The sequence below is a fragment of the Pisolithus orientalis genome (assembly GCF_024613125.1).
Source record: "Pisolithus orientalis strain OTSU chromosome Unknown F5J12scaffold_18, whole genome shotgun sequence".
In the NCBI taxonomy this organism is placed as follows: Eukaryota; Fungi; Basidiomycota; class Agaricomycetes; order Boletales; family Pisolithaceae; genus Pisolithus; species Pisolithus orientalis.
The window spans coordinates 335,959-352,791 of record NW_026260799.1 but is presented as its reverse complement, the minus strand read 5'-3'; positions in this window follow the sequence as shown (position 1 = coordinate 352,791).

The window sequence follows — 16,833 nt, the reverse complement described above, 5'->3', positions numbered from 1 at the left end:
ACAGGAACCTCTGCATGTTCTGTGGAGGGTCCAGTCATTTCACTGACAAATGCCCCAAGAAAGCTGTTAAGGCCAAAGCTTGTGCTGCAGCTACCACTGAAGCCACACTGGCCTCAGGCTCAGGTTCTACCCCTGAGACAAAAAAATAGGTAGCAGCTCCCAGGACTCTGCACAATCTGGGAGCTGTGTTGACTCTGGTTGTGCAAACTTGGAGGTGCCATCTCAACATGTCTACTCTTTCCAGTCCAAACTCTTTAACCCCATATGTCACATTAGAAAATCCAGAATTACCTTAGCTTTGTACTTTAGTGGACTCCAGTTCCACTCATTGTTTTATAGATAATCAATTTGTTAATCAACACTTGTTTACCCCATACTCAGTCTCCCCAATCTGACTCCAGCTCTTCAATGGAATGTCCACCTTTACTATAACCCAAGCAGTAGATGTCAATATCTGCTTTACATCCAGCAATGTCACCCCAGTAACCCTGTTTTTAGCCCCATTGGATTCTGAGTGTAAGATAGTCCTCAGACATGACTGGCTCACCTGCTACAATCTGTTGATTGATTGGGTACTGAGCAGTCTAACATTCTGGACTCCTGCACAAGGAATACCAACCCCATTGACACCCCCTGTAAGCCTGGTTTCCCCTGGCCTTCCTAACTCCAGTCCTAGTGACCAACCCAGCCTTGTGCCATCTGTACTGGTCTCCAACTCCCCAGCTCACACCCCCCTGAAAGCCCCTCTTGTTTCCCTAATCAATGCAGCCACCTTCATGCATGCCTGCAAACTAGAAGGGTTTGTCCAGTTCCAACTTCAGCTCCACCCCTTGGACTCAGTTCAAGCTCGATTGGCCTCAGCTTCCCCTCCTCCAGCCTTACCCAATGTACCAGAAGAGTACCATGACTTTGATGATGTGATCAGCAAGGCTGAGGCCTCAGCACTCCTGCCACACCAGGAGTATGACCTGAAAATAGAGCTCGAAGAAGGAACAACACCGCCATTAGGCACCATCTACTTGCTGTCCCAGGTTGAGCTGCAAGCTCTCCAGACTTTCATTGACAAAAACATCACCACTGGCTTCATTTGTCCGACCTCTTCCCCTTATGCTGCACCAGTCCTCTTTGTCAAAAAAATGGACAGCTCCCTCTGGCTCTGTGTAGACTTCTGCAGCCTCAACAAAATCACTAAGAAGGACCACTGCCCACTCCCACTCATCTCCAACCTTTTAGATTCACCAAGCCAAGCCAAGATCTATACCAAGATTGATCTTTGGCATGCCTACCATCTCATCTGGATTGCCCTGGGTGATGAATGGAAGACCACCTTTCAGACTCGGTATGGATCCTACAAGTGGCTGGTAATGCCCTGGCTGCCTTCCAATGCTTCATGAATACCATCTTTGCAGACATGTTGGATGTCTGTGTGGTTGTCTACCTGGACAATATCCTAATCTACTCCAGAGATAAGGAGTCCCATAAGCAGCATGTCTGAGAGGTCCTCTGCCAGCTTCAGCTTCATGGCCTGTATGTGAAGCCAGAGAAATGTGAGTTCCACTCAGACTCAGTTGAATACCAAGTTTCCACCTTTCCCCTTCTGGCCTCACAATGTCAAAGGAAAAGGTCCAGACCATCTGTGATTGGCCCAAGCCCCACAGGGTCAAGGACATCCAATCTTTCCTCGGCTTCACAAATTTCTATCACCATTTCATCTTCAACTACTTGGACATCATCATACCATTGACTTGGCTTACCTGCAAGGGCACCCCTTGGAACTTCTCCAAGGAGTGCCACTGATCATTCAATAACCTCAAGGCTGCCTTCACCACTGTGCCAGTTTTAACTCATTTCATTCCCAGGGTCCCCATCACTGTTGAGACTGATGCATTGGACTATGCCATCACTGGCATTCTTTCTATCACCTGCAGTGATGGCCATGTGCATCCAGTTGCCTTCTACTCCTGCACTCTGACTGCCCTGGAGTTGAACTATGATACCCACGATAAGGAATTGCTTGCAATCTTTGAAGCATTCCAGACCTGGCATCACTACCTTGAGGGCTCAGCCTCACCAGTCAACATTGTTACTGACCATAAGAACCTAGAGTACTTTTCTACCTTGAAGGTACTCACTCGCCACCAAGCTTGCTGGTCTGAATTCCTTTCACAGTTCAATATGATCATCAGGTTCAGGCCTGGTAAGCTCAGGGCTAAGCCTGATGCCCTAACTAGATGATGGGACATCTACCCCAAAGAGGGGGGTAGTAGCTATGCCTGAGTGAACCTGCAGAACCTGAGACCAGTCTTCACCCAGGAGCAACTAGCAGTCTCCCTCCATGCTACTTACCTTGAGTACCTGGTCTTACATGCAGTTTCTCTAATGGACATCGAGAAACTCCACAACAACATCCTGACAGCACTACTGGATGACCTGGTCTCATAAATCCACCTGTCTGACATGTCTGAACCCCAGTGGTCAGTAGATGACACTGGTTTCCTTCATCTTGATGGAAGGATCTACATGCCAGACTCAAATGACCTCTGCCTTAGGGTTTTGCAGCTTAAGCATGACCACTCCCTGTCTGGCCATTTCAGGCCAGAACCACACACTAGAACTCATACAGTGTGAGTACACCTGGCCCAGCCTCAGGACCTTCACCAAGGACTATGTCTGGTCCTGCATGGCCTGTGCTTGGGCTAAGGTTCCCTGCCATTGGCCTTACAGCCTTCTCAAACAACTTCTGGTGCTGGAGAAACCATGGAATTCCATATCTATGGATTTCATTGAGCAGCTCCTGGCCTCATCCAGCTTCATGGCTGTCCTCATAGTAGTTGACTGGCTTTCCAAGCAGGCCATCTTCATCCCCACCCATGACACCATCACAGCCCCAGAACTCACCAAACTATTCCTACTCCATGTCTTTTCAAAGCACAGAGTGCCAGCCCATGTAACCTCAGACTGAGGCTTGGAGTTTGTATCCTGTTTCTTCCAGTCACTTGGTAAGGCCTTAGATATGCACTTACACTTCACTTTGGGCTACCACCCCGAAGGTGATGGCCAGACCAAAAGGACCAACCAGACTCTTGAACAATACCTTTGAGTGTACTGCAACTACCAGCAGGACAACTGGGCCAACCTCTTACCTTTGGCTGAGTTTGCTTACAACAATGCCCCTAGCACTACTACTGGTGTTTCACCCTTTTTCACTAACAAGGGCTACCACCCCAACATCTCTGTATACCCTGAGCATGATCTTACTTCCACTTGGGCTCATGATTTTGCAGTCAACCTGGATTCACTGCACCAGTACCTACATGAAGAGATGACCCTTGCACAATGATGCTATCAAGGACTGGCCAATGATAAATGCATGCTGGCCCCAGACTTCAAGGTCAGTGACCTAGTATATGTCAAAGCCAAGTACTTCCAGTCAACTCAGCCTTCCAAGAAGCTCTTGGAGGAGAACCTTGGACTGTATCCAGTCATAGCTCAGGCTGGTACCCACTTGTTCACACTGAGCCTGTTGGACTCAATGCATGCAGTACATCTGGTCTTTCACATTTCCCGACTTGAGCTGACCATCCCTAATACCATCCCAAACCAGACTCAACCACCACCATCGCTGGTCAAGGTTGATGGTGACCTAGAGTTTGAGGTAGCTGAAATCCTTGACTCCAAGGTCAACCTGTGTCACCAATGTTGGTTGCAGTACCTAGTCCAGTGGACCAGCTATGAAGGGACCAATGAAGAAACCACTTGGGTACTTGCTACAGAGCTAGACAATGCTTCTGAACTCATGCAAGAGTTCCACTCCCACTACCCTGGTAAACCCAGCCCATATCAGTGAGGACTGGTCTCAACTGGCCTCAGTTTCTCTTCTGTCCTCTATCAATATATAGTTTTCCTTTGCTTCCTTACTTACCCTGTTTTCCCCCTTTTCTTGATTTCCCTACTTACTATGTGATACTGAGACCAGACACCAGGCATGTGACATTGGCAGAAGAAAAAAACTACAAGGCCCTATGCTATGGACTACTCGGCCATGGTGTCATCCTCCCCTCCAGACTCCTCCTCCCCATCCTCACCATGGGCCTTCAGCCAGTTGGCCTCCTCATGCAGCTCATCAGAATTGAGCTCAGATGAGCCCAAGTCTGAGGGGGACACTGCCATCCCAAAGCCATATGATTCATCAAGTAGTGACTCAAGGGCATCAGCAATGCAGCCTGAGTTTTCAACTGCAGTCTTGTGGAGCTCAAACAGGCTGGCCAGGTTATTGGCAATCAGCCCTGCCATGTTGATAAGGCACTTGAGCTTGACCTCCAAGCCTGAGTACCTGTCCATGCCAGCCTCCCTCAGCTCATTCCCACTGGCCTTGGGCTCATCAAGGTCCAGGACCTCAGTTGGCCTTGCACTCATCTTGGCCCTTTTCTGTTTGCTGGGCCTGGCCTTGGCATTCTCCTTGTTGGCCTTCCACTTCTTCCCCTTATCAACCCTCCCAGCCTTAGGACCAGCCTCAACATCCTTCCCATCCCTGGGCCACCAGCACTTGCCTTTGGACTGGTTGCAGTGCATGCAGGCAACCCATTTCTTGTTGTCATCCACAAGGAACTCACAGATGACCTTGGCCTAGGTGCAGTGGGTACAACTAAAAAGGAGATTAAGAGAAAAACAAGCACAAGGATGGAAAGGTACTCACCCAGGGTCCATCACCACCTTCTTCACCTCACCCCTGGCCTCACTACCACTGGCCCTGGCCTTGGCCTTGCACTTTTGCTTGACCTCCTTTTCTTCCTTGGCCCTGTGCCTCTCCTCTTCCTCATGTGCCCTCTCTTCTTCAGCCTCCTGCACTGCCCTCTCGGCTTCAGCCTTCTCCCTTGCCACCCTCTTGGCCTCAAGCCACACCTGCTCTTCACACCAGGCTTGTTCAGCTGCCTTTCGTCTTTTCCTTTCCTTTGACTTGGCCTTCATCACTTCTTCCTTGTTGTCAGTGTCATATCTGATGGTGTCATCCAGTGCCTGGGTCCAGTCAATGACAACCTGGCCTTCATCATTGTTGTCAGTCATGCTGATTGGCCTTGATTTGGACATGATGAATAGGATGTGAAAGAAAGATGCAAAGGGCTTAGTGGGCTACAAGTATCAATTTTTCGAACTCAGCCAGGGTTCGGACTCAGCCTACCACTCTCACAGGGGTCTCATGGGTTTGACCCCTAAGAGGGGGATACTGTCATAGTTGTGTCTCAACCCTGGCCAGACTTGGCCTCATGTTCATTCAGTCCAGCCTCAGCCTCACCAATCCCATATCTCCAGTTAGTCTAGCATGGTGAACACTGCTTTGCAGTGTGTCACTTCAGTTAAGCCCTGCCCCATCTTGTCCCTGGTCTGCCCTGTCCTGGTCTCTGTCATCTTTGTCATAAATTACTAATACTTGTCTTACCAATTGTCTTAGCAATCTTTGTGAGATTGGCATTACCAGTCTCCATACTATAGTTGTCTCTAGTATATGAACCTGTAGATACTTGGCCTGTATGGAGTCAGTCTGAAATCAACTATGTTACTCTGATAACCCTGCCTCAGCCTTGGACTCAGACTGTGACCCATGCAAGGGAATAGTGCTGCATCACAAGTCACTAAGTCCAATCAGTCCACCCCTCTGTATCCTTGTCTTTCCTTTGATCCCAACCCCTCAGTCTCGTGCCTGCTTTGGTCTCTGGTCTGGCCTCAACCCAGACAACCTGAACTTGACAACGTCCACTAGAGCTATGATGTCCATGTGAAGGGCATGGGGCTCTGCCCTAGGCTTCAGGGGGAAGAGTTCTCAGTAGCTACCAACATAGACATGCCAGAGTTGGTTAGAGAATCCCCAGCAGTGCTTGGAGAATCTCCAGAGTGGGTTGGGGAATCCCCAGCAGTGCTTGGAGAATCTCCAGAGTGGGTTGGAGAATCCCCAGAGTGGGTTGGAGAATCCCCAGCATTGCCTGGAGAATTGCCAGTATTGCCTGGAGAATCCCCACAGTGCTTGGAGAATTCCCAGAGTGGGTTGGAGAATCCCCAGCACTGCTTGGAGAATCCCCAGAGCCAGTTGGAGAATCCCCAGAGTGGGTTGGAGAATCCCCAGAAGTGCTTGGAGAATCCCCAGGTCATAGCTTGGAGAATCCCCAGAGTCAGTTGGAGAATCCTCAGTAGCACTTGGAGAATCCCCAGCAGTGCTTGGAGAATCCCCAGGACATAGCTTGGAGAATCTGCAGAGTGGGTGGGAGAATCCCCAGCATTGCTTGGAGAGCCTCTAGAGACAGGAGTTGGCTGGGAAATTCCAAGCATTGCCTGGAGGATCTGCTGCATACCCTGTGGATCCCCAGAGTGGGTGGGAAAATTCCATTAAGACCTGGACAATCTTTGACTTGTATGCAATGGCCAAGACTGGAGACCACTGAAGCCTTGGGAAGCATGGTGAAAGTATGTCTGCTGTGCCTGGGCAATCACCATCACCAAGTATATTCTACTCCCTCCATCAGGTGTCACCAATCTTTCCTTAGTGGTCTATGGCCATGCTTTTTCACATATTGTATAGAGTGCTCAGATCAGATGCCATGGAAATAGGTACTTGGCATGATACACACTCCTGTCAGCAACATTTGATCCTTCATGCTGTGATGGTGGTCTATTTGAACTGGAGGTTCCCATGATCATCTTGGAATAGGTCTGTTTGGGCTGGATGCCCTGGGACCTGGTCCATTCAGGCTGGGGAAACCCCCAGGGTGCACTGGGAACAGGTCCATTTAGGCTGGGGAATCCCCCAGCATGCCCAGAGAACAGGTCCATTTAGGCTGGAGAATCCCCTAGGATGTACAGGGAACAGGTCCATTTATGCTGGGGAATCCCCCAGCATGCCCAGAGAACAGGTCCATTTAGGCTGGGGAATCCCCCAGCATGCCCTGGGAACAGGTCCATTTAGGCTGGAGAATCCCCCAGCATTCCCAGAGAACAGGTCCATTTGGGCTGGGGAATCCCCAAGCATACCCAGAAAACAGGTCCATTTATGCTGGGGAATCCCCCAGCATGCCCAGAGAACAGGTCCATTTAGGCTGGAGAATCCCCCAGCATTCCCAGAGAACAGGTCCATTTGGGCTGGGGAATCCCCCAGCTTACCCAGAAAACAGGTCCATTTATGCTGGGGAATCCCCCAGCATGCCCAGAGAACAGGTCCATTTAGGCTGGGGAATCCCCCAGGCTGCCCAGACAACAGGTCCATTTAGGCTGGGGAATCCCCCAGGCTGCCCAGACAACAGGTCCATTTATGCTGGAGAATCCCCCAGGATACCCAGGACATAGGTCTATTAAACCACTGGGGAAAGCCCCATTTGGACCCCAGGCACTCTGTTATAGATGTAATAATCCTGGAGAAAGTCCATGTCTCACACCTTGCTCCGGAGAATCTCCAGGGCCTGGCAAATCTCCAGCAGTCACTGGGAATACCCAGGTGGTCAACACCTATTAGGTGGATACATCTATAAGAATATATGAACCTAATAGGCCCCCTGGGGAGGGTGACTGAAGTGTGAAGACTGGGGTGACCAGCCAGGGGTCAGAGGTAGCTTGGGGGAACTAACAGAAGTGAGTCTGGTTGTTGAGGCCAGCTCAGGGGCAAGTCCAGAGGGTAATTCTGACTTGGAAGTGGGCTCAGGTGTGAACCTGGGTTGGTGGTGAGTCCAGATGGTGAGTCTGACTCAGGGGTTGACATGGCTGGTCTGGAGTCAGGAAGAAATGAGTGGCAGGTGGGGCAGGAGTGAGGGAGTGGATGCATTAATTTTCAACCACTAGGAACATAGTGCCAAGGGTAACGCAACCCAGGGGTGTGCAGACTGCTGAGGGTCACTGGTTACCTCTTTGCTTTAGCAGAGGTCTCCAGGTTGGGCTCCAGAGTCAGATGAGAGGTAGCCCAATGGGTTCCAATGGGCAAGGTCATGGGTAGGGGCTGTAGAGCAGGACCTAGACATGATGCAATGGCTTGCACAAGTGTGAGTCAGAATATACTGTTAAGTATGGGTTTACCCTTGGGTGACCAGGCTTCAAGACTGGGTGACAGGGGCTAAGTCTGGCTGACCAAAGTCGTCAAGGCTGGGAGACAGGGGTCAAGTCCAGTTGGACCAGAGTTAAGGCCAGAGGACAGGGGTTAAGTCCAGAGGACTGGACTTAAGACTGGGAGCATGGGAATAAGACTGGGACTGTGGGAAACTGGCCAGTCTTGGAGTGCATGCAGGGGGAAGCTGGTCCAGGGTTGGATCTACCTCCCCCGGTCTCAGCTTATGTGCTGTACCCTTATGCAAGCCAGGGAGAGGTCCAGGACAGGGGCAGGGATAGCTTAAGGCTTGGCCTTAGCTATAGAGTAGACTTGGAGTGTAGTACAGAGTTGAGGGTAATACTAAATTGATATTCTGACTGGAGTGCTACAAAGTATGTACAGGGGTTAAATTCATGAGGCCAGTCCAGGATAATGAACATGAAGCTGGACTTGTGAATAAGCTATTAGCAAGATGATTAGCAAGAGTGTGGACAGCCATAGGGGCTGTGCTGAGGCTAATAGTCAAAGTCCAGGTGACCAGCATAACTGGGGTTGGACACAGGATTTGTACAGTAAGCAGAGTCAGACAAAAGGAGACTAGACTAAATATAGTACAAACAAAGGAAAACAGACCGGAGTTATGTCTGGGTTACCTGGACATGGACCTGGGAGGACCAGGGTGGAGCAGCACAAGGGCAGGAGGCCAGAATGGACTGGAGATAGGGGTAAAAGACCAGACTTGAGTTATTCAGGCTGGAGTTGGGTTATCTAGGGCTGGGGTTGGGTTATCTAGGCTGGACTAGGACCAGGCTTGACTGGAGATAGGGGCTAGGTGTCCAGACTGGACCAGGATTGAGTCTGAGAGTCATGGATATGACAATTAATTATGTTTCTTACACTAGTAATATCTTACATAAGCACAGTCATTTCAGCACATTGTTTTTCCTTCATGCACCTCAGTCTTCTCCCAATAGAAGCCTGAGTATCTTCTCTTATTAGTCTGTCACTACTTGGAAACAACCTCACAGAAGGTTATGAGCCCTGCCCAGCTCTAACCACTGCAGCTTTAATTCCAGACACTCTCTAGTTCTACAAGGTCATGCTAAACAATGTCAAATCCAACTCCATCTATCTCAGTTGGCCCTCAGATGGGTCCCTCCACTGCTACAGTCACTACTCTGTTGTCATCTAGCAAGGTCACTGCTCCCTCAAGTCAGCTCTATGATATTCCATCTCTTGCAGATGATGGAGGAAATTTTCAAATGTGGAAGTTTTATGTACAGAAGGTTCTTGAGATTCAAGGCCTGTGGGAGGTGGTTGGTGGTTCAGCCACAGAGGTTCCTGATGCTGCCACTCACCCGGACAGGCATGTGGAGTGGATGATGAAAGATAGGGAAGCCAGTGCACAGATTACCCTGACACTCAAGGATGAGCCTCTGAGTGGGGTCATGTATGCAAAAACTGCATCAGAGACCTGGAAGTTGTCATAGTCATGTATCAACCCTGGCTGGACTTGGCCTTGCACTTGCTCAGTCCAGCCTTGGCCTCACCAATTTCTCCAGATGGCCTAGTGGAATGAACACTGCTTTGCAGTGTGTGTCACTTCAGTTAAGCTCTGCCTGGTCTTGTCCCCGGTTTTCCCTGTCCCAGTCTCCATTACCTTAGTCATACCTTACTAATATTTGTCTTACCAATCACCTTAGCAATCTTTGTGAGACCAGCATTACTGGTCTCCATACTATAGCTACTGCTAGTATATAAACCTGTAGATATTCAGCCTGTATGGCCTCAGTCTGAAATCAAATAAGTTCTATTTGTAACCCTTGGCCTTGGACTTGGACTGAGACCCACACAAGGGAATAGCACTGTAACCCCAGTCGCTAAGTCCAACTGGTCCACCCCTCTGTACCTTTGCCTCTCCTCCTGACTCTGACACCTCAGTCTCATGCCTGCTTCGGTCTCCAGTCTGGACTCAACCCAGACACCATGAACTTGACACTGACTGCTTCACCCAGTTCACCTCTTTTCCCCTGGGGTTTGATTTTGTGCTTGGCAGTAGAAACACCATTGTGCTTGGTCCATTTTGGTCAATGTCCTCATGTACTCCTTTGGGGGTGATGTGGAGTGCTGGGTCAAAGGAGTTGAGGCATTTGACAGTGAACTCTCCTACTCTGGCAGCTGCATAGAATATGGTGGTTAGGCACATGAAAACTGCTATATCCAGGGGATCCTTGTTTTGCAGCTGCCTGTGGAAATCACATATCATCTGTACTGTGATTGGTCTGTGGAGGATCTGTTTGGAGGAGGAGGGGGCTATCTTGGCTGTGCCTTTTAGCATTGTTGCTATCTGGTCCTCATGTATTATCCAGGGCAGACCATTGAGAGTGTGCCAGGCATGCACACTGTAGATGTACTCATGTATCATCTTGCCTGAGTAGGAGCCAGCTAGGGAAGATATGAAGGTGGAGATCAGGATGGTGTCTGTGGGAGCTTGTTCCTTCTCTGGGATGTTCTGGCTATCACAGAAAACATGGTATTCTATAAGCCCAGCCCCATACGATGCTCTGGTGCTCTCATTCCATCTGGAAGTCTGGTGGGATGTTTAGAGACTGTACAATGTTGGGGTGTGGCTGCCATTGCTCCAATCTGTCCTTTGCAGGGCACATTGGCTGCAGTTCAGATGGCTTTGGTGTCAGATTTGTCAGGTAGGGGATAATGATGATAGGTTTCTGTGAAGGTCATGATCGCTGCATGACTGGTGTTCCAATGATGTTATGAAAATTCATGTTGGACTGTGAAATTGCTGGGGTCTGGGTCATCAAAATTGAATATGAGGTGTGTGATGGGGTCTGGGATTGGGATGGGGGGAGAGCAAATTTGGAGGGGGGATAGATGCCCCTAGAAGGGCCATCTGCTGGGTTGTCTTTGCTCAGGACATAGTCTGCAAAAAATCTGTGCAGGGGAGAGGTGAGTAGAGTGTGGATCCTTCGGAAAGTTTTGTTTGTAGGCCTGTTATTACTTTGTCCTTTTTTCCAGGCCTTGACAACTCCTTCATTATCCCCAAAGATGCATAGAGGTTTGGGGGAGGGATGGATGATGAGGAGGTAATGTATGAGGAATTCAAAAGCCATGCTCTCTGCCCAGCCAATGTCTCTCTTGTCTCTCTTCCAGTCTGCATGCAACTTCCAGGCTCTCCATCTCTTCCCAATGATGATTGCCAGGCTGACACTGGAGCTGGCATCTGAAAAAGTGCAGAGGTCTACTGCTGATGGATAGATGGGGATGGGGATGGGGGGAGATTTCTGTAGGGTGCTTTTCCACCAGCATAGTTCATTTTGTAAGCCTTGAGGCAGAGTGCAGGGCATGAATGGTTTATTGCTAAAAATGATAAGCATAGCTTGTAGGGATGTTAGGTAAGCACTTCCCCCTGGGATTACTAATGCTGCATGGGAGAGTCTCCCATGGAGTTTCTGTACATCCTCTAGGTTGTGCATTTTCTTATCCAGCCATTTGTCTATAGATGTAGTGTACTTCTCTCACTTGTTTGCTGTAAGACCTACTGTTTTGTCATCTAGATTCCATAGGAAACCCATGAATGTTGGTGCCTGAGAAAAGGGGGTGTCTTTGGAGGGTTCCCAAGGTATCCTGAGTTGATCTGCTACCATGTTGATGTGTTTGAAGGAGTAGGTGTAAGTGTCATTGGGCAAAGTGTATTCATTAGTGTCCTCAAAGGCTTTTAGAGGGTGGAGGCAATCTTCTGTGAGTTCTTCATGGTCCCCATTGGCTAGCATTGTGCCTTTGTACCATAGCCATCCATTGTCTATCCTTGTTCCTCCATTTTGTGAGATTGTCTTGGCTTTCTGGGCCCTGACAAGGTTGTAGTTGAGCACTTGGGATCTGGGCAAGTGTATGAAAAAATGGTCATTGACCCAAGCTATTATGGGGCCAATTCCCTTGGCTTGCATGATGTCTAAACTCGCATCCCTGAGTCCCCTGTAGACCCCTGCTGAGGGTCCATATCCAAAACATAGTGCTGTATCAGCTGTGAAGGTTGGTGGGGTTTCTGAGAGGCATACTATCAGTCCTGGCCACTGAGATGGGTGAATGGGTATCATTCTATAGGCTTCTGCTATGTCTCTTGTCACTCCTTGGCAGCCTGGGGGGAGTGATGCTATTAATGCACATGCTGTGAGGAATGTTCCCCATGTGCAGGGGAAAGACAAAGAATCAATGTGTGAGTTGATTGAAACAGCAGCACTGTGTCTAGGTACAATAGGGTAAGATAGGTTTTGTATTAGTTGATACTTTCCCAGTTTTCCAGGTTTTGGTATGATACTAAGGGGGGAGGATTGGAAAGGCCTATGTACTGTTTGAGGAGATGGGGAGGGAAAGGGCCTAGTGGTGACATGTGAACTCTCTGTTGATTATCTCCTGGAATGCACAATGGTGTTGGGTTATGGATGGGTTATTTGGGGGGGTGTATGTTCAGGGTATGCTAGGTACACTGATGTGGAAGCCATAGGTGAGCTGGTAGATTAGGGAAGGGTATTTAGGGGTGAGATGGTGCTGTGCAAGTAGTCTCTCCCAGGCTTGGGGTCAGTATGGGGTTAGGGTGACTCCTCTTTGTCATGATTCAAGTAGGTTGGCAGTGAGGGCAGTCCTGAGCTCTGTGCTTCATGTCTCCACAGCCTGAGCACTTGTGGCAGTGGAATTTGCTTGTGCAGCCACAGGGGTGTTGGAAGTCCCAGCAGAGGGTGTGGCCACTCTTGTTGACAAGGCAGACTTGGTGATCCCATGTGCAATGAGTTGGAGTCATTTTGTCCCATTGCATGGGCTCATTGCGGAAAGAGCTGTCCTTGTGCTGTCCCAGGCACTTTGGGCATATGATGTAGGTTTTGGGGTGAAAGTCACAATGACCCCTCCTCTCTCTTCTGGAGCTTTTTCAGGGGGTTTGGAGTGTCTGTGTGGTGACCATGACCTGGGGCAGTGGGATCCAGATCCCTGGTAGCACTGCCTTGGCTTCTGACCCTGATTATATCTGGGGGAGGGGGAGTGAGGGGATCTGTGCCTCTGAAAGTGGTAGGACTATTGACCTCTCTCTGTCATCTTGGGCCAGGTGAAGCAGCTGTGCTGGAGCTATTCTGCAGCCTTTTATTTTATTTTATTTTATTTTAATTATAGGTGCATAGGCAGCAGCAGCAGTTTGTTAAAAAGTTCCAACCAGTGTGGTGAGGGGAAGCATAAGGGGGGGGCATTATTTTTGGCAGCAGCAAAAGGGGGGGGGAGGGCACAATATGCAGCAGCAATGGGCCAATGGTATGGGGGGTGTGGGTGGGGCACATGGGGTTTTTAGGGGAACAAAGGGATGGGTTGTCAGTTTGGCATTCTCCCATCTAGGAAAATGGAGGGCAGACTGACCTGGTCAAGCCCCAATTGCACATCTCTTGTGTCTAGGTCGCATCTGATGTCTGCTAATAGATCTTCATTGATGACTCCAATGTTGTATGCATCAACTAGCTGATTGCACCATCCTGCATTTTCAACACAAGTCAGGAAGTGGTTCTTGGTGTACATGTACTTGGTGAAGGTTAGTCCATGGTCTGGCTTCGCATTCTCTGGCTTTTCATTCTTGGAGGCAGTAAGGGAGTTGGCAGTACATAGCATTATGTTTCCTTCTCCCACCTTGGTAATAGCTAGAGTGTTGTTCTCATCTAGTTGCCTGACTGTCTGTGCGGCCTCTTGTAGTCCTTCCCTCATGAAATACCACATATGGATGAATTTGAAAGCTTCAATCTTCTTGAGAGCATACTTGGCTGGTCACATCGGTAGATTGGATGACACTATCGCATCTGCATCAAAAGTGGGGGGGTGGGTTTTGGGGGGTTGTTGGGGAAGGGGTTTGGGGTCAATGGGCAGTGGCTGTATTGGGGGGGAGGGGGTCTGTGTTCTCCTTCTCATTGTGATTGGGCCCCTTGTTGGTGTTTTCCCTGTGGGTTGTCCTGGATCCAGTGCTGTTCCAGAGCTTCGATGGCTTCCTCCCAGGACAGTTCTGCCCTGGCCATCACAAGTTCCACTATACCATGGAAGGCTGGTAGGGTGAAGTTGGGGCATTGTGGCTGTTGAGGTTGCTGGGCATCCATGTTTGTGGCTCTGGCTGTTTATGATCACCTGCAATCCAGGGTGAGATTGGCATGAACCTCAGAAAAGGTGAAAAGGAGTGTATTAGTTAATGGGAAACTAAAGGAGTGATGAGAAAGGAGTGAAAAACTGAATGATGAGAAGCCCATGCTGTGGGCTGGGTTCTGACAATGATGGAGGAAGGAAAGATAGAGGAAGGAAAAAATGAGGTGCATGGCTACACAGCCACTCGCATGAAGACACTATTCTATTACTTGTTGTACCTCCTACATACTAGAATCTCTATTAGTGTATGGGATCACATGTATATCTCATGGAAAGCTCCTGTCTCCAAGCCTTGGACAATTATACTGATTTTATGGGGCCTTACCAGCATTATTATTGTGTTGGCCCTAATTGTGCTAGGAGGATGCCTCCCAATTGCATATACTAGTGTGAGTACACTACCATACAAAAGATATTACATATTGATTCTCAGGAACAGATTGAACTGGGTGTGTGGACAATGGACCATCTGTTTGTCCCACACTGGCTGAATGTATTTACCATTGACCTATCCTGCCTCTTCCATGTCAAACCCACATCTGCAGTTCCTTACAGTGGGGAGGGTGACATAGACATGCTTTGGGACATTGCACAGCAAATCAGTGAGGTCAAGCAAATTATTGGGGATGTACAAGCCAGACACAGCATGACTGGGACTGACAGCATGAGTGGGAGTGATGGAGTCATCACTGGGAGCTGGAGGAGGCTTGAACATTGGAAGGAGGACTATGCTGGAGAATCAGTGATCTAGTTGTAAATGTAGCTTGTCATGTTATGTATATACCCTGATACTGAAATATTGTCTATTGATGACCACTGTAACAATGGGGCTTCACTCTGAATGAAGGGTTGAAATCAGATGCACTGACAATGGTCCTGGGTTTGCTTCATGTCATGTGGACCATTGAAATTCAAGCAAGCCATTGTTGAATATTTGAATTAAGTAGTATAATAAAAAATCACCAGTACTAGGAAAGCTGCTACAGAGATGAGTAGGTCTCTGACTACTATTTCTGTAGCTGACAGGGATGCGAAGCTCACCCTAGCTCTGGTTTGCCTGGTCAGAAAATTCAGATGCCTTGCATTGGGCACCTAGTACCCAACAGAACATGTTTTGACATCAGGAGAAATTTTCAGGTCAGACCTCAGCTCTCTTGATGTCCAGCATGAACTTGTTGTTCTATGCAAAGCAGTTGATTGGGTTACTCATTCCACAGAGTTGGTGGCTACATGCAAAAAGGCTTTATCTGCATTGTTGGATGAGGTCCAATCCCAGGCAAATGAATGGGTGCCTACACCTTTGCCTCAAGATCCAGTTGAGATTGACACAGGCAAGTATCTGGATGTCATGATTTTTACCATTGCTGATGTTTGATTATACAGGGAAGCAGTACTCACCACCAATTGAGTGAATGGATGTGATTGCCCAAGTTGCACTATTGCTAGGAGTCATGTGCAGTATAATCTTTGGTGTTGGCACTCCAGGTGCTAACTTTATTATGAACAGACTTTCCCTCTTGCTATACCTTGCCTTTTGGAAGCCAGATGGGACACTGAGTCATTCACATGAGACTGTACTGAAGCAAGTACTGTTGGCCATCAGTAGTGTCTTGTCCAGGTTCCACCTTGCAGCCAAGACAGTGATGTATGCTGTCTGCAGCTGCCATTGCCTCTATGCTCCCACCTTTTCACTCAGATTGGATGTCCCCACTTATCCTTCCTTCTGCACTCATTTCCCTTCACTGGAGAAGCAATGTGGCGAGCTGTTACTCAATACATGAGCTGAGGGGAATGCTTACCCAAAGAAGGTGTTTGTCTGCCACAACTTCAAAGACTACCTCAGAACACTACTGTCTCAACCAGATACTGAGGCAGCAATGGACTCTGCATGTGATGATTTACATGCCTCATCCTTGCCACCATGCTTTGTGGAGAACCCATTTGAAGCCCAGTTCCTTCAAGAGTTCCATGTGCCTGGGAAGTGCTTTGTTGATCATGGAGGTGAAGGTTGATATGCATTTGTGCTTTATGTGGATTTCTTCAACCCTGGAGGTATGAGTGTATGGGGACCAAGCATGTCATCTGGGATCATTTCAGTGGCATGTCTCGATCTGCCTTTGGATGTGAGGTACAAGCTGGAAAATCTTTAGGCACCATTCACCCTCCAAAGTCAAAGTCAAAGTTTTTGACTTTGACTTTGGCAATGTAGTCACGTGATGATTATATAAGCTGTGCATGCCTGCATGAATGCAAAGTCCAAGTTTCAGGCTTCTGCTTCAGTAATGTAGTCATACTTGTAGTTCAATAGATAACATTGTGATAACAGATCAAACAACTCTGCTATGGATCTTGAAGCACAGCAGCTCCAGCACCATCATTGTCACCATCTTGCTGCACTTGTAGTAGCAGTGATGATCCACGTGCTATGCCTCTATGACCTCCTTTTTCATTCTGACTCAGAACCAATCCCCTACCATACCTCAATCCTGACTGGTGAGGGGTGGATGCTAGAGCTCCTGAATGGTCATCCAGACAGGATATGGACTTGCCTTGGTGTCAGCCATGGGGTTTTTGATCACCTGATGCAG